This window comes from Elephas maximus, chromosome 3 (assembly GCF_024166365.1).
Source record: "Elephas maximus indicus isolate mEleMax1 chromosome 3, mEleMax1 primary haplotype, whole genome shotgun sequence".
NCBI lineage: Eukaryota > Metazoa > Chordata > Mammalia > Proboscidea > Elephantidae > Elephas > Elephas maximus.
The window spans coordinates 160,774,758-160,793,349 of NC_064821.1; positions in this window are offsets into that span (position 1 = coordinate 160,774,758).

Below are 18,592 nucleotides of genomic sequence, written 5' to 3' on the forward strand. Positions count from 1 at the left end.
GGATTTTGTAAGCTGTAATCTTTACAGGAGCAGATCACCAGATCTTTCTTCCAAGGAGCTGCCAGATGGATTTGAACCACCAGCCTTTCCAGTTAGTAGCCAAGAGCTTAACCGTTGCACCACCAGGACTATTTATATCAAAACTATATATCATAAAAATAAATATCATAAGGCAGATACAAACAGTGTAGAATGATGAGGTGAGGGCAGAGGAAAAGTCAGTAAGAGACATACCATAAGACACAATATGATTAATGGGTATGATCTGCAAATTTTTCTCTGAGCTTCCTACTGGCCAAAATAAAAGGGAAATGTATGAACTGTAAAATTCTTTCTGCCTATATAATAAAAAGACCATTGATTTTCTTAGGAGAAACCAAGAGTTTCCTGGCACTGAGGTCTGGGAAAAAATCCTCCTGTATGTTCTCCACACTGGTTCATGTGGAGGATGTTGTTCTTGGTCATCTCCCTACTATAAGCACAACAGTGTTATAAGATTCTTTTTTGTGTCCCTCAGAGGAGCTTCCTTTAGTATAGAAGTAACTCTGCAAAGGATCAAAATAAGGAGGCCCAAGTACATACGATACTCTGGCTGGGTGATCTGGCATTATTTTTTGCACTAATTTTAGGGAGTCGCTGTGGAAAGAAGAAAAATGTACTGAATTGGGGGCAGAAGACAAAACTTCTGTCCTGGTTCTGCCTTGGAGGGGAGGTGTGACCAGGGCACATTGACTCTTTTCCCAGGTGAGTTCCCTAGGAGCAAACTCCAAGACACATACTCAGGCGTAAGTGATCTACTAAGGCAGTACTCCCTGGAGAAGCCTGGAAAGAAGTTGGGGGTGCAGGTAGGAAAAGGGTAGAAGCCAAGTAAGCGTGCAATTTCAGGCGAAGTCCCTGTCTCAGTCTGATCCCTGAGTGACTGGGGGGAGTTAAATTATACCCAAGAGTTTGCCTGGAGGTAAAGCACTTGGGTTTTTGTATCTTTATACCAGCAAGTTTATGTTGTCCTGGGCTGGGTTGGGAGGGTTGGGTATTGGTGGAACCTAAAGAATCAAGCACCTCAAACTCTCTGTAAGAGACAAGGGTTCCAGGGCCCAAGGGCAATTCTCTGAAGTCCCAAGGGCAAACAAGGAAAGTTGAAACCCTCTTGTAGGATACCAACAAGGTGTGCCTCAACTTCACCTCTGTGACCCTCAGGACTTCATCTATAACACAACGTGGGAGGATTTGGATAGTGACATTATGTGATTATAAATTCCACAGATATGAGCTTATTTTATTTAACTCTTTTGGGGATTCTGTTTAAACGACAGCATGGCTATGTAGCTTTTAAAAAAGTGAAAAAGAATTTTAGTTCCATGGAAAAGCAAAGATCCCATGAACTGGCCAGATTGCTGTTTGTTAACATGGAAAGGCAAGAGTTTTGTCTCTCCTGGTGGATCCAGAGAGGGAATGAGTATTGTTACATGAAGGAAGGGACTGGTTGGGAAAGAGCCAAGACTTGAGCAGTTGTTAGAAGATAGTGCTTTGTAAACTGGGTTGAAGGCCAGTTATGGAGCACTGAACGAAAATAACCCAGACTAGGTGACCACAGTGGCACCTGCTCAGACCAGCAGATGGTAGTGCTTTTTCTCTGCCTGGAAAAGTATAATCTCAGTTTAAGTACTACCAGGCTGTTAGAAGACCTCACCACCCTTCTTTATGAGCACATATCAAACCTGCCCAGAGACACGAGCCCCTACAACCTTAACCACATCTTCCACTGGGAATCTTCCCCATCCTTACACCAGACCTCTGGGGGGATGGGAGATGGTAAGAAAACTTATTTGCACATGATCCGTGTTCTTTCAGTTTGGTCTGGGAAAAGTTTATCTTCGGTTTCCAACTTTAGAACAAGAAATTTTATCCTCTGTCAAACAAATAGATTGTGTGACCATGGGCAAGTCACTCCATTAAACTTCAGTTCTCTTATATTAAAGAGGCTAACATATGTTTGTTCTGAGGATATTGAAATAACGAAATTGAAGTAATGTCTACACAGCACTCAGAACAATGCTTGGCCAGTATTGTGATGGTTAATATTGTTGGTGGAGTGGTGTTTTGAGATCAAGGCATACTTGGGAGACATTATCCCCTCCAGATGACATCTGCAAGGATAACACAAAAGTAAAAGAACACATTTGTATTCAAAGTTGGTGAATAAGCTTACTTGAACTAACTGCTTTTCCTTAGTTAGGATCTTGTATCTTCATCCTCTTTAAAACATCTCAACAAGACAAAAACCACAAAATAAAATAAATAGTATACATGAAGTACTACAGAAAGCATAAAATCAACATTGCTGCTGTTGTTAGGTTCCAACTCATAGTGACCCTATGTACAACAGAACAAAACACTGCCCAGTGAGCCCATTGTTGCAACCACTGTGTCAATCCATCTTATTGAGGGTCTTCCTCTTTTTTGCTGACCCTCTACCTTATCAAGCATGATGTACTTCTTATGGGACTGGTCCCTGCTAATAACATGTACAAAATATGTGAGACAAAGTCTCACCACCCTTGCTTCCAAAGAGCACTCTCAACTTATCAGCTGTTATGTTACATGTGAACAGGCTGAAATCCTTTACATAAAACAGAGATGATCAGTTTAGATTAAAAAACAAACTCAATTACAACTTATTTACAGGAAACAAACATCTCAAAGTGATAAAGCAAGTTTCAAAATAAAACAATAGAGAAAAAGTTAACAGGTACATGTGGATAAAAAGAAAGCATGAATCACGATATTAAAATCAGGTAACATAAAATTTAAGTTAAAAGGCATAAACAGGATTAAGAGAGACAGTATGCAATGTTAAGAGGTACAGTTGATAAACATGTTATACAGTAAAAAAAAAACCTGTGTGCATTGAAACATGTACAAACTAAATATGTTAGGTGCTGTTACGTCATTTCTGACTCAGGGTGACCCTATGTATAACAGAATGAAAAGCTGCCCAGTCTTGCACTGTCTACTTCTGAAAAATTGCCACACCCAAACCTGAAAATGTGTCTGTCAGTTTGTCTTACTTTGGGGGCTTACGTGTTGCTGCGATGCTGGAAGTTATGTCACCGGTATTCAGACACCAACAGTGTCACCCATGGCAGACAGGATTCAGCTGAGTTTCCAGACTAAGACAGACGAGGAACAAGGGTCCGACAGACTACTTCTGAAAAGAATTAGCCACTGAAAGCCTTATGAATAGCAAAGGAACATTGTCTGATATAGCACCAGAAGATGAGCCCCCCCAGGTTGGAAGGCACTCAAAAGAAGACTGGGGAAGAGCTGCCTCCTCAAAGTAGAGTCAATCTTAATGATGTGGATGGAGTCAAGCTTTCCAAACTTTCATTTGCTGATGTGGCATGACTCAAAATGAGAAGAAACAGCTGCAAACATCCATTAATAATCAGAATGTGGGATGTATGAAGTACGAATCTAGAGAAATTGGAAACCGTCAAAAATGAAATGGAACCAATAAATATTGATATACTAGGCGTTAGTAAGCTGAAATGGACGGGTATTGCCATTTTGAATTGGACAATCATATGGTCTACTATGCCGGGAATGACAACTTGAAGAGGAATGGCATTGCATTCATTATTAAAAAGAACATTTCAAAATCTATCCTGAAGTACAGTGCTGTCAGGGATAGGATAATATCCATATGCCTACAAGGAAGACCAGTTAATAGGACTATTATTCAAATTTATGCACCAACCACTAAGGTCAAAGATGAAGAAATTGAATATTTTTTTCCAAATTCTGCAGTCTGAAATTGATGGAACATGCAAGCAGTATGCATTGATAATTACTGGTGATTTGAATGCGAAACTGGGAAACAAAGAAGAAGGATTGGTAGTTGGAAAAATGACCTTGGTGATAGAAATGATGCCACAGAACTCATGACAGAATTTTGCAAGACCAATGACTTCTTCATCAGAAATACCTTTTTTCACCAACCTAAAAGGAAACTATACATGTGGACCTTGCCAGATGAAACACACAGGAATCAAATTGACTACATCTGTGGAAAGAGATGATGGAAAAGCTTAATATCATCAGTCAGAACAAGGCCAGGGGCTGACTGTGGAACAGACCATCAATTGCTCATATGCAAGCTCAAGCTGAAATTGAAAAAATTAGAACAAGTTCAGGAGAGCTGAAGTATGACCTTAAGTATACCCCACTTGAATTTAGAGACCATCTCAAGAGTAGATTTGATGGATTGAACGCTAATGACCAAAGACCAGAAGAGTTGTGGAATGACATCAAGGACATCATTCACGAAGAAAACGAGAGGTCATTAAGAAAACAGGAAAGAAAGAAAAGACCAAAATGGATGTCAGATGAGACTCTGAAACCTGCTCTTGAACATTGAGCAGCTAAAGCAAAAGGAAGAAATGATGAAGTAAAAGAACTGAACAGAAGATTTCAAATGGTGGCTCGAGAAGACAAAGTATTATAATGACATGTGCAAAGAGCTGGAGATAGAAAACAAAAAGGGAAGAACATGCTCAGTATTTCTCTAGCTAAAAGAACTGAATTAAAAATTCAAGCCTCAAATTGCAATAGTGAAGAATTCCAAGGGGGAAAATATTAAAAAACGCAGGAAACATCAAAAGAAGGTAGAAGGAACACACTGAGTCATTACACTAAAAAGAATTGGTGGACGTTCAATCATTTCAAGAGGTAGCATATAATCAGGAACTGATGGTACTAAAGGAAGAAGTCCAAGCTACACTGAAGGTATTGGTGAAAAACAAGGCTCCAGGAATTGATGGAATATCAACTGAGATGTTTTAACAAATGGATGCAGCACTGGAAGTGCTCACCCGTCTATGCCAAGAAATTGGAAGACAGCTACCTGGCCAACTGACTGGAAGAGAGTCATATTTATGCCTATTCCCAAAAAAGGCTATCCAACCAAATGCAGAAATTATCGAACAATATCATTAATACCACACACAAGGAAAATTTTGCTGAAGATCATTCGAAAGGGGCCACAGCAGTGTATTAACAGGGAACTGCCAGAAATTCAAGCCGGATTCAGAAAAGGACGTGGAACCAGGGATGTCATTGCTGATGTCAGATGGATCCTGGCTGAAAGCAAAGAATACCAGAAGGATGTTTACCCGTGTTTTATTGACTAGGCAAATGCATTCAACTGTGTGGATCATAACAAATTATGGACAACATTGTGAAGAATGGGAATTCCAGAACACTTAGTTGTGCTCATGAGGAACCTGTACATAGACCAAGAGGCAGTCATTCGAAAAAAACAAGAGGATACTGCGTGGTATGTGATGCATACTGCGTGAAATGTATGCATCAGGGTTGTATCATTTCACCACACCTATTCAATCCGTGGAAACCCTCGTGGTGTATGCTGAGCTAATAATCTGAAAATCTGGACTATATGAAGAACAGGGCATCAGGATTGGAGGAAGACTCATTTAGTAACCTGTGTTATGGAGATGACACAACCTTGCCTGCTGAAAGTGAAGAGGACTCGATGCACTTACTGATGAAGATCAAAGTCCACAGCCTTCAATACGGATTACTCCTCAACATAAAGAAAACAAAAATCCTCACAACTGGACCAATAAGCCACATCATGATAAATGGCGAAAAGATTGAATTGTCAAGGATTTCATTTTACTTGGATCCACAATCAACGTCCGTGGAAGCAGTAGTCAAGAAATCAAAAGATGCATTGCAGTGGGCAGATCTGTAACAAAGTACCTCTTTTTAGTGTTGAAAAGCAAAGATGTCTCCTTGAAGACTAAGGTGTTCCTGACCCAATTTTCGATCTCATCATATGCATATAGAAGCCGGACAATGAATGAGGAAGACCCAAGATGAACTGACGCCTTTGAATTGTGGTGTTGGCGAAGAATATTGAATATATCATGGACTGTCAAAACTACAAACAAATCTGTCTTGGGAGAAGTACAACCAGAACGCTACTTAGAAGCATGGATAGTGAGACTGTCTTATGTACTTTGGATATGTTCTCAGGAGGGATCAGTGCCTGGAAAAGGACATAATGCTTGGTAAAGTATAGGGTCAATGGAAAAGGGGAAGACCCTCAATGAGATGGATTGACACAGTGGCTGCAACCATGGGCTCAAGCATAGCAATGATTGTGAGCATGGTGCAGGACCAGGCAGTGTTTTGTTCTGTTGTGCATAGGGTCGCTATGAGTCAGAGCCAGCTTGATGGCACCTAACAACAACAATAATAACATGGATGGTTCAATATCAGGAAAACTAGGTACATAATTTATCAACAAGCCACTAGACAAAATCTATATGACCATATCAAGAAATACAGAACAGATGTATGGTTAAATTCAGCAGGCATCTTTAACATAATTCATAGTTAAAATAGGAATAAAACAAAACTCAAAAAGGTAAAGACTGTTTACCAAAAATAAACAACAAACACCATTCTAAACAGTGGACCACTAACTGAAAAATGAAAGTCTGGAACAAGGCAGCCTTCTACTCTCACTCCTATTCGTTTCGTTCTGAATTCTAGCATCTTTAGTGAGATTAAAAATCAAGCCTTGTGTATAAGTATTGTTAAAAATAGATTTTTTTGAGGCTAATATGATTGTATACCTAGAAAACTGGGAAGGAGCTACTAAAAACATTACTGGGAATAATAGAGGGATTTGGTAATGTGGTTGGATCCAAAACAAAGGAATATAAAAATCAATACCATAGACTCTGGAACCAGGCTTCCTCTCCTGGCTTCCATCACTGGTTTCTGTGTGACCTTGGGCAAGTTACTTCTGCCTCAGCCTCCCCATCCATAAAAAGGGATTGCATCTACCTCATAAAGGTGTTATAAGGATGAAAAAAGGTGTTATATACACGAAGTGCTTTGGAGAGGACCTGGCACTTAACAAACATAATATGTGTTATTCTCATTGTCATACATAATAGCAATAGTCAATCAGAAATAGAATTGGGGAAAATATTACATTGTAACAAAGACTAGAAAGCACCTGGAAATAAATTTAACAAGCAAGGTACTTATGTGAATAAAACTATAAAATTTTATTCTAGAATGTAAATAAACCAAGTGTCAACAAACTTTTTCTGCAAGGGTCTAGATATTAAATATTTTTGGCTTTGTGGCCCATATGATCTCTGTCACAAATACTCTGCTACTGTTCAACCTTGCTGTTATAGCATGCAAGCAGGAATGTACAATCTGTAAAAGAATGGACATGGCCAGATTTGGCCCCTGGGCTATAGTTTGATGACCCCTAATTTAAAAAATTGAATGGCATACCATAATCTTGGATTAAAAATTAAAAAAAAAAAAAGCATACAAATGTCATACAAAACACTGTTTAGTTTTCCTAAAATAGTAAGTAAAAACAGAAATATACCTGAAAGTATAATTGCACAGGGATAGCTAAAAAATGATTAGTTGTAATTGAATGGAATACACAGTAATAGTCTCTCTCCCTCTCTCTTTGTTTCTCCTTACCCATCTAGAAGAGAATAAAGTTATATCCTTTGTTACCTGTTATACAAATGTAATTTCCAAAATTAATTCAAAACTCTTAGAAGAAAAATACAGAGAGGGTATGTAATATCTAGGTTTGGGGAGAGACTTTTTAAACCAAGATGGAAAACGTAGAAACCATAAAAGGAAAGATCATGTGGTGCAATTGATTATTTTCGTGTGGGTTTCTAGCCATGGTCTTGTAACTCCCACTCAGGCGTTTGGGTGGGACTGTGTGAGAGGGTAATTGCGGCCCACCAAGAGGATTGGTCAGTTTTGCCTTAAAAGATAGTCAATTCCAGAGCAGAGAGGAGAAGACCCCATCATCACCAAGAAAGAACAGACCAGCAGGAGAGACCCGGAAGCAGGAGATGGTATGGTGGGCTTCCCAGTCCATGGAGAGAAAAAACTGAGTGCCTTTGGGAAGAGGCTGAGGGGCAGGGAGAGGCGAGCCTTCGAGCACGGCTGGAAAGAGGGTGTCCTGAAGGAAGAACTGTATCCTGAGTGTTCTGAGCTTGAATTGTAACTGTTACTTCCCTAATATACCCTGCAATCCTGAGTATGGTTCATGAGCTCTGTGTGGCCGTTGCAATGAATTATCGAACCCAGCAAAGAAGTAGAGAGTGCTGTGTGAAGGCTGGTTGGTGTCAGAATTAGTAAAGATGGCGGAGAGAGGAGGCTTGCCTGGCCTCCCCCTCGTGGGAGTCAGCCTTGCTCTGTTGATCTTAGTTCTCCTTCTCCCTTTTGGGGCTGGGAGAGGTCAGACACTGCTGCCAAACTGTTTTTACACACTAATTTTTGCATAGTAAGAGATACCATAGGGCAAAAATTTAACACTTTGGCTGCTAAACGAGAGCTTGGAGGTTTGAGTCCACCCAGAAGTGCCTCAGAAGAAAGTCTTGGCATTCTACTTCTAAGACATCAGCCACTTAAAACCCTATGGAGCACAGTTCTACTTTGATACACATGGGGTCACCATGAGTTGGAGCTGACTCAGTGGCAACTGGTTTGGTAAGAGACAGCATAGAAAAGATCAAATGGTCAATAATGTTGTTGTTGTTAGGTGCCATCCAGTTGGTTCTGAGTCATAGTGACCCCATGTACAACAGAATGAAACATTGCTCGGTCCTGTGCCATCTTCACAATCATTGTTATGCTTGAGCCCATTGTTGCAGCCACTGTGTCAATCCATCTCAATGAGGGTTTTCTTTTTAACTAACCTTCTACTTTACCAAGCATGATGTCCCTCTCCAGGGACTGACCCCTCCTAGTAACATGTCCGAATATGTGAGATGTAGTCTCACCATCCTTGCTTCTAAGGAGCATTTTGGCTGTATTTCTTCCAAGACAGATTTGTTCGTTCTTCTGGCAGTCCGTGGTCTATTCCATAGTCTTCTCCAACACCACAATTCAAAGCTATCATTTCTTTTTCCATATTCCTTATTCATTGCCCAGGTTTCACATGCATATGAGGCGACTGAAAACACAATAGCTTGGGTCTGGCACACCTTAGTCTTCAAGGTGACATCTTTGCTTTTCAACACTTTAAAGAGGTTCTTTGCAGCAGATTTGCCCAATGCAATGCGTCTTTTGATTTCTTGACTACTGCTTCCGTGGGCATTGATTGTGGATCCAAATAAAATGAAATCCATGACAATTCAATCTTTTCTCTACTTATCATGATGTTGCTTATTGGCCCAGTTGTGAGGATTTTTGTTTTCTTTATGTTGAGGTGCAATCCATTCTGAAGGCTGTGGTCTTTGATCTTCATTAGGAAGTGCTTCAAGTCCTCTTCACTTTCAGCATGCAAGATTGTGGGATCTGCATATCACAGGTTGTTAATGAGTCTTCCTCTAATCCTGATGCCCCGTTCTTCTTCATATACTCCAGCTTTCCAGATTATTTGCTCAGCGTACAGATTGAATAGGTGTGGTGAAATGATACAACCCTGATGCACACCGTTCCTGACTTTAAACCATGCGGTATCCTCTTGTTCTTTTTGAATGACTGTCTCTTGATCTATGTACACGTTCTTCACGAACACTATTAAGTGTTCTGGAATTCCCATTCTTCACAATGCCGTCCATATTTGTTTTGTTCCACACAGTCCAATGCCTTTGCCTAATCGATAAAATACAGGTAAACATCTTTCTGGTATTCTCTGCTTTCAGTTAGGATCCATCTAACATCAGCAATGATATTTCTAATTTCATGTTCTCTTTGGACTCTGGGTTGAATTTCTGGTGGTTCCCTGTTGACACGCTGCTATAGCTGCTTTTGATTGATCTTCAGCAAAATTTTCCTTGCTTGTGATATTAATGATATTGTTCGATAATTTCTATGTTCGGTTGGAACACCTTTCTTAGGAGTAGGCATAAATATGGATCTCTTCCAGTCAGTTGGCCAGGAAGCTGTCTTCTAAACTTCTTGGCATAGACGAGTGAGCACTTCCAGTGCTGCATCTGTTTGTTGAATCATCCCAACTGATATTTTGTCAATTTCTGGAGCCTTGTTTTTCACCAATGCCTTCAGAGCAGCTTGGACTTCTTCCTTCAGCACCATCAGTTCCTGATCATATGCTACCTCTTGAAATGGTTGAACGTGGACTGATTCTTTTTGGTGTACTGACTCTGTGTATCCCTTCTATCTTTTTTTGATTCTTCCTGCGTCATTTAATATTTACCCCATAGAATTCTTCACTATCGCAACTCGAGGCTTGAATTTTTCCTTCAGTTCTTTCAGCTTGAGAAACGCTGAGCGTGTTCTTTCCTTTTGGTTTTCTATCTCCAGCTCTTTGCACATGTTATTATAATACTTTGTCTTCTCGAGCTGCCTTTTGAAATATTCTATTCGGCTCTTTTATTTCATCATTTTTTCCTTTCGCTTTAGCTACGATATGTTCAAGGGCAAGTTTCAGAGTCTCTTCTGAGATTTGTTTTCTTGTTTTTTTTTCTTTCCTGTCTTTTTAATGACCTCTTGCTTTCTTCATGTGTGATGTCATTCCACAACTCATCTGATCTTTGGTCATTAGTGTTCAACCTGTCAAATCTATTCTTGATACGGTCTCTAAATTCAGGTGGGATATACTTATGATTGTACATTGGCTCTTGTGGACTTGTTCTAATTTTCTCCAGGTTCAACTGGAACTTGCATATGATGGTCTGTTCTGCAGTCTGCCCCTGGCCTTGTTCTGACTGGTGGTATTCAGTTTTTCCATCATCTCTTTCCACAGATGTAGTCAATTTGATTCCTGTGTATTCCATCTGGCGAGGTCCACATGCATAGTCACCATTTATGATGGTGAAAAAGGTATTCGCCATTAAAAAGTTGTTGGTCTTGCAAAATTCTATCATGCAATCTCTGGCATCATTTCTATCACCAAGGCCATATTTCCCAAACACTGATCCTTCTTCTTTGCTTCCAGGTTTGCATTCCAATCACCAGTAATTATCAAGGCACCCTGACTGCATGGTCGATCAATTTCAGACTGCAGAAGTTAGAAAAAATCTTCCATTTCTTCGTCTTTGGCCTTAGTAGTTGGTGGGTAAGTTTGAATAATAGTGGTCTTAACTGGTCTCCCTTGTAGGCGTATGGATATTGTCCTATTATTGACAGTGTTGTACTTCAGGATAGATCTTGAAATGTTTTTTTTTTTTTTGACAATAAATGCAACACCATTTGTCAGAGATGGAATTAAGTCCCCCCAAAAATGTGTGGATCAATTGGGCTGGACCATGTTTCCTGGTATTGTGTGATTTTCCTATGTTGTAAATCCTGCCTCTATGATGTTAATGATGGAGGATGGGCGGCAGTTGTGTTAGTGAGGCAGGACTCAACCTACAGGATTGGATTGTGTCTTGAGGCAATCTCTTGAGATATAAAAGAAAGAAGCAGGCAGAGAGACAGGGAGACCTCATACCACCAAGAAAGCAGTGCCGGGAGCAGAGCGCGTCCTTTGAACCTGGAGTCCCGGTGCCTGAAAAGGTCCTCGACCATGGGAAGTTTGAGAACGAGGACTTTCCTCCAGAGCCGACAAAGAGAGAAAGCCTTCCCCTGGAGCTGACACCCTGAATTTGGACTTGTAACCTATTAGACTGTGAGAGAGTAAACTTCTCTTTGTTAAAGCCATCTACTTCTGGTATTTCTGTTATAGCAGCACTAGGTGATTGAGACAGAATTTGGTACTGAGAGAGTGGGGTGCTGCTCTAACAGACACCTAAAATGTGAAAGCAGTTTAGAAACTGTGAATGGATAGAGTTGCAACAGCAGCAGAGAATGTGCAGCAGCAGAACCTGGAGACCAGCATGAGATAGCACTGGAGCTGACCCACGGAGCAAGAGAGAGCTGAGTGCCTGTGTGCAGGAGGCTTCCTGACAGAGTAGGGTGCCTCCAGGCACTTATCATCAGTAGAGGTAGGCTTGCCGACCCATGGAGAAAGAGAGCTGAGTGGTTGTGCACAGGAGGCTTCGTGGCAAAACAGGATGCCTCTAGGCAGTTATCAGTGGAGCTACTGAGCTTTGGAACACTTGTCCCAGCAGGACAGATGCAGGTGTGAGGCCTGAGTCGCTGAGAGGCCAAGAAACCAGGAAACAGAAGCTGAAGAGACAAGGAACACAAGAAGCTGAGCTGCCTCAGTCTCACAGGGTATGGCCATGACCTCAGGGCTTTCAAAGGGTGGAGCCATGACCTCTGGTGTTTCTAAGGTGGGAGTTAGCACTCAGATGGGTGAGGAGAATGGTGTGCCTAAAGCCGAGGGCACAGAGTTGCTGTCCTAGTGGGCCAGGAAGGCGGAGTTGAAGCCCAGGGCCGAGGGGCCTCCGCTCAGAATCTGGAGAGTGTGGATAATACCTCCAGTCTGGAGGGCAGGGCCATTGTGTGAACTGCCTCAGAAAACAGAGGATTATTTTTAAAGCCTTGAGGGCTAATGTAATGTGTTCTGCTGACTTGCTTGGTGCCTGTTATGCCTTCTTTCCTTTTGGTTTCTCCAATTTGTAATGGAAATGTCTTGCTTGTGCCTGTTTTCCATTGTACCATTGGAAGCAAATAATTTGTTCTAGATTTCACAGATGGAGAAGAACTTTTGGATTTTGGACTTAGAGCTATGATATGATAGGGTGAATATGTTTTGCATGTTGCAAGAATTTGATTTTTTGGGAACCAGAGGGTGGAATGTCATAGATTGAATTATGTCCCCCCAAAAATGTGTGGATAAATTGGAGGGGACCATGATTCCTGGTATTGTGTGATTTTCCTATATATTGTAAATCCTGCCTCTATGATGTTAATGAGGGAGGATGCGCAGCAGTTGTGTTAGTGAAACAGGACTCAACCTACAGGACTGGATTGTGTCTTGAGGCAATCTCTTGAGATATAATAGAAGCAAGCAGAGAGACAGGGGGACCTCATACCACCAAGAAAGCTGTGCTGGGAGCAGAGCATGTCCTTTGGACCTGGTTTCCCTGCGCCTGAGAAGCTCCTTGACCATGGGAAGATTGAGGACAAGGACTTTCCTTCAGAGCCGACAAAGAAAGAAAGCCTTCCCCTGGAGGTGACACCCTGAATTTGGACTTGTAACATACTAGACTGTGAGAGAATAAATTTCTCTTTGTTAAAGCCATCCACTTGTGGTATTTCTGTTACAGCAGTACTAGATGACTAAGACACCTTTCCTCTTCAAGTTGCCATTCCCACCACAGTAGACCATATGATTGTCTGATTCAGATTGGCCAATAGCAGTCCATTCGGCTCATTAATGCCTAGGATATTGATGTTTATGGGTTCTATTTCATTTTTCATGATTTGCAATTTTCCTAGATTCATACTTCATACCTTCCACATTCTGATTATTAATGGACGTTTGCAGCTGTTTTCTCATTTTGAGTCACGACACGTCAGCAAATGAAGGTCCAGAAAGCTTGACTCCATCCATGTCATTAAGGCTGAGTGTTCTTTGAGGAGACAGCTCTTTCTCAGTCGTCATTTGAATGCCTTCCAACCTGAGGGGCTCATCTTCTGGCACATTATGAGACAATGTTCCATTGCTATTCATAAGATTTTCACTGGCTAGTTCTTTTCAGAAATAGACCATTGGGTCCTTCTTCCTAGTCTGTCTTAGTCTGGCAGCTCAGCTGAAACCTGTCTGCCATGGGTGACCCCGGGGGTATCTGAATACAAGTGACATAACTTCCAACATGATAGCAACATGCAAGGCCCCATAGTAACGCAAACTGCCAGACTCATGGGGGAGGTAAAAGAGAATAATTTATCTGCAATGCACTTGAGAGAAATTATCTAAAATGTACATAGAGTTATTTCATATTGATATTAAAAAGACAAAAACCCAATAGGAAAATGGGCAAAGGCAATTCAGAGAGATGCACACTTAAAGGGCTAATAAAAACATGAACATATGCTCAGCCTCAGTAGTAGGAAAGTCTCCCCTGTCAGCTCGGCGACACAAGGATGTTGTAGCATGCGGGGAGAAGGGGAAGACGGAAAGAGAATGAAAGCTCATCTGTCTGAGAATGGTTGAATCTACTATGGTACTCCCAGACCATGGAATATTATGTGGAAATTAAAAAAAAAAAAAAAAAATGAGTCAGAGTTTTCCAGTTTAATTGGGGAGAGTCTTCAATGTACAGAGGAAAGCAAGATATGGAGAAATATATACGTTATCTCCTCTTTTCATAAAACATGACCCTCCCAAAATCTTACATGCATAAAACTCATTGCCATTGAATGGATTCCAACTCATGGCTATCTTATAGGACAGAGTAGAACTGCCCCATAGTGTTTCCAAGGAGTAGCTGGTGGATTTGAACTGCTGACCTTTTGGTGGGCAGCCCAACGCTTAACCACTGCACCACCAGGGCTCCTACATGCATAGATGTGTGTATTTATGTATAAGTTATATGAGCATGTAAAACTGAAGAGCATTGGTTACTTGGAGGGTTGGAGACTCAGAGTGGGTAGAAGGAAGCAAGGCACACACACACAGTTTGTAAGAAAAAAGTATTTGTAATAAAAAAAAAATCTAAGCTTATGTAAAATTTTATTTCTGAATCCAGAGGTGGCATTAAAAATATTTAACAACCGGTATGGCACAGGTACAGACCAATCAGAACAGCCGCTGGCTGGTACATTGTATGGGTGTGTGCTCACTGAATATCAGCCCTGTTATTTCCCCACATACTCGTGCCTTTATTTCTGTGGGATAGATTCCTAGGAGTTGGATTGCTGGGTCAAAGGGTATGTGTATTTCTAATTTTTTAAAGCAATTGCCAGACTGCTCTGCAAAAAGACTGTAGCAATTCACATTTCTTCCAGCAATGTATAAGAGTACTCATTTTTCCCCATGTCCCAACAGCAGCGGAGAGTATATCAATCACCGAGCCTGGAAATATTCTTAAGATAGGCAAGTATTCTTTCTCTCAGCTGGAAGCCTCAGCTGTTGAAAAGAGTGAAAGGAGCTTGTGGTTTTAAGGAAGGTCCCTGACATGCTAATCTTAAACTCTGAATACTATGTGCTTGAGGTAGAATGTCTACCAGCTGCTCCTGCCTTCCCATGTTAATCCCAGTCAGCTCCAGTTTAGGCCTTGCCCCTTTTTCCTATGCTGAGGTGATAATTTTATTGCAACGGATGTTCCTATCTTTGAGGTGTGTGTGCCATTTAAAGCTTTTATCACTAAACCCAGAGGATTTCATGGATCTCTCAGCAAATGGATACCATAATAACTTGCTACTATTTTTAATAAATGAAAGTCCAAATCAGAAAACCCCAATGACAAGGGCATTGCTCTGGGTAATGTGGATGAGCAAGTCCCTGGGAAACTCGTGTGGTTGCTAATGGTGAAGAATAGTTTCTCTTACAAGATATAAATATCTACCATACTTCTGTTAGAGAGTCCCGCTGAGCATGCAGAATGCTTAAATGTAGAGAGGAAGAAGAAAGATTCTAATATGACTGAGTTTTAACATGGTTTATGGGATGCAAATAATATTATTTATAGCAAACGATGGTGAAGAAGCATTTATTTTTAAAAAGGGAAAATGCGTTCAGTTTTTTAAAAATAACATTTAGGAGAGCTTGCTATATGATTAGGTCCCTGGGTGGTGCAAACTGTTTGCATTCGGCTAGCAGTTTAAACCCACCCAGTGACATCTCAGAAGAAAGGCCTAACGGTCTGCTTCCGTAGATTACAGCCTAGAAATATACAAAGGCACAAAAGCAGGGCGAGTGGAGCACATGTGGGAAAAGACAAGAGGTTAGGTGTAGCTGGAACATAAGGTGAACATAGAGCAGAGGCAAGAACCAAGATTGAAAAGTAGGAACACGAAGAGCCTTCCAAGCCATGCTAAGGAGTTTGGGTTTTATCCTGCAGTTGAGGTGGTGAATCATTGATAAGGCAGATAAGTGATGATCAAATTTGTATTCAAAAGGAATCATGGGTAGATTTGAGAAGGAGGCAGGAGACCCCATCAGAAGAGGCTGCAAGAATCTGAGCAAGACCCAGTATGATCCTGAGGTAGGATGGAGATAACTACCAGGCTGTAGGGACACCAGGTGTCCTCGTCCTCATGCCACCTTCTGGTTGTTCCAGACTGTTCAATTCAGTGTCCGCTTTCCATTCATCCCTTCTCTCCCAGTCTCCAATTCGTATTTCTATCTAGAAAAGCCTATCTTTGTTAGATACTGGAGTAACCAATTAATTAGACATTGAACAATGAATAAGGCACAAGCTTATTTTAAGAGGACCACCCTTAATTCTAAATTGGTGGTATATGTTTCAGGTGGGGCCACTTAGTTAAAATCGTGATTTTAGGCTGTGTGAGGGTATCGCTTACATTTCATAGCGGCCACCTGCTCTGCCTGCTTATAAAACCAGCCTTGTGCTGCAAATAGCATAGTCAGAAGAGAACAAGTGAGGTTTTTCTCCCCCACCTTTGACAAGGTCTCTGTATTAGTTTCGCTGGTTGCAAAAACCAAAACAACTCTGGATAATTTAAGAAGTTGGGGGGTGAGGCAGAGTAGATTTCTTGGAAAGACAGATGGCATCTCACAGAATCAAAGGAAAAGGTGAATAAACAACCAGGCTGGGGAAGTAAGTGGCTGCAGGGATCTTTGGGCCAGAGACTGATAAACTGTCCCTCTGTAATACTGCCCTAGAGGCGACTCGGCTCTCAATTTAGAATTCTCTGGGAAAGAGCCTGATTGGCTCAGTGTGATTAATGTACACATCCCTTGGTAAAGGAGGGATGAGGGTGAGGGGCATCATGGTTCAGTCATTACAAAAGCACTTAGAATGGGGGAGGGAAAGTAGAGTCTGCCACCAGGAGAATAAGGAAGGGATGCCGGGCAGGCAAACACAACAGATTTCCACTACAGCAATATGTTGCTAATGTGTCAAGTGAAAGAACCAGAAGATTTTAAGCCTTCTTCTACTTCTAAAATTTGGAGTTTATGAGTCAAATATGGCCTCATATCTTTGCATGTTTTTACAAGTTTATGGAATACCCCTTCTCAATTCTTTCCTTAGTGAGAGAATTCCAGTTTAAGATGGTTGTCCTGATGGGTTCTGAATAAAACTATCAGTGTCTGTATGCTGGATATTTTCAATTGGCTCCTATCAATGGAAAAGGTAATGTCCAAAGAATAAATTCATGAAGGAACTCTTTACAGAGGTGATGGAAAGATACAAGTTTCATAGCTTTCCTACAACAGAAAGCTATCCCAAGAAATTAGCTTTGTTTAAATTCATGGAATCTTTAGTTTCCTTTCCATTTCAAGACCAAGAATGTACACGAATAATATTGTTAAAAATACAGTTTTTCCATCTTTCCCAGGCAAAATTTTGACCGGAAAGTTAATTACAGCAGAAACTGCTTAATCAGTCCATGTACTAGTGGTGCAGAAACTGCCATAAGGACATTTCTAGAGACCTTGTAACAGTGTTCTTCACGGCCTCCAGACAGCCAGGGTCTGTGGCTTGCCAAGGCCCTGGCAGCAGCCTTCACTTGCCTATTTTACAGTAATAGCGGATGCTTGGCCCTGGTAGATGCTGGCTACCATAAATTTCTTCCTACTTAAGACCATAAGATGCTTTCTGACTCTGTTCCGCCTTCATTGTGAAACTTTTCTTCCTTCTTTAGAGATGGGCAGAATCCTAGTGATTTGGGTTGTAGCTTTGATTTGGGAAGTAAATCTTAGGGAAAGCGGAGTGTGTACCTTTGATTTTCTTTTTACTTGAATGTGACTCAAACTGAAATTGTAGCTTTCTATTATTCCCCCATCAGATGATTTCCGACCTGCTTCTAACAAAAAGGGAAAATAAACTAACCAACATGAGAAAACCAGTGTCAGCAATAGCAAACTATGTGTAAGGGCAAATGGAAAACCAACATCCATGGCTCATAAAAATTAATGGCAAGGTGTGGCACACAGCTGCCCAACTGATGAGAAGAAAGCTGTGTTGTGAATTGCTGGGGAATTATCGTAAGAGGAGAAGGACAGTAACAGCAGATCTGAGTTGGATAACATCAACCAGTGAAGAGGATGGCAGAGAAGGAGAGAAATATTTAAGCATTTGCCTGTGAGTCAGTGGCTTTCTTTGATGCATAGATATTTTTTCACCTTGGAAATACCCATTCAATGATGATTGCGGTTGCTATGACAACAGCTATTGGTGGAGTCCCTGGGTCGTGCAAATGGTTAATGGACTTGGTTGCTAACCAAAACATGGGAGGTTTGAGTCCACACAGAAGTGCTCAGAAGAAAGGCCCGGTGTACTACTGTCAAAATAGTCACCATTGAAAACCCTGTGGAGCATAGTTCTATTCTGATACACATGGGGTTGCTGAGTCAGAGTCGAATGGTTTGGTGTTTAAGACAGTAAAACAATAATATTCTAAGAACAGGAAGATTTACATATGAGGCACCTGAGGTGCCCCAAGAGAATCTCATTACAGACACTTGGGCAGAAAACAGAATAGTATTCAGTTTTTTACACTGGGCACACTTAAATAAATATATGTC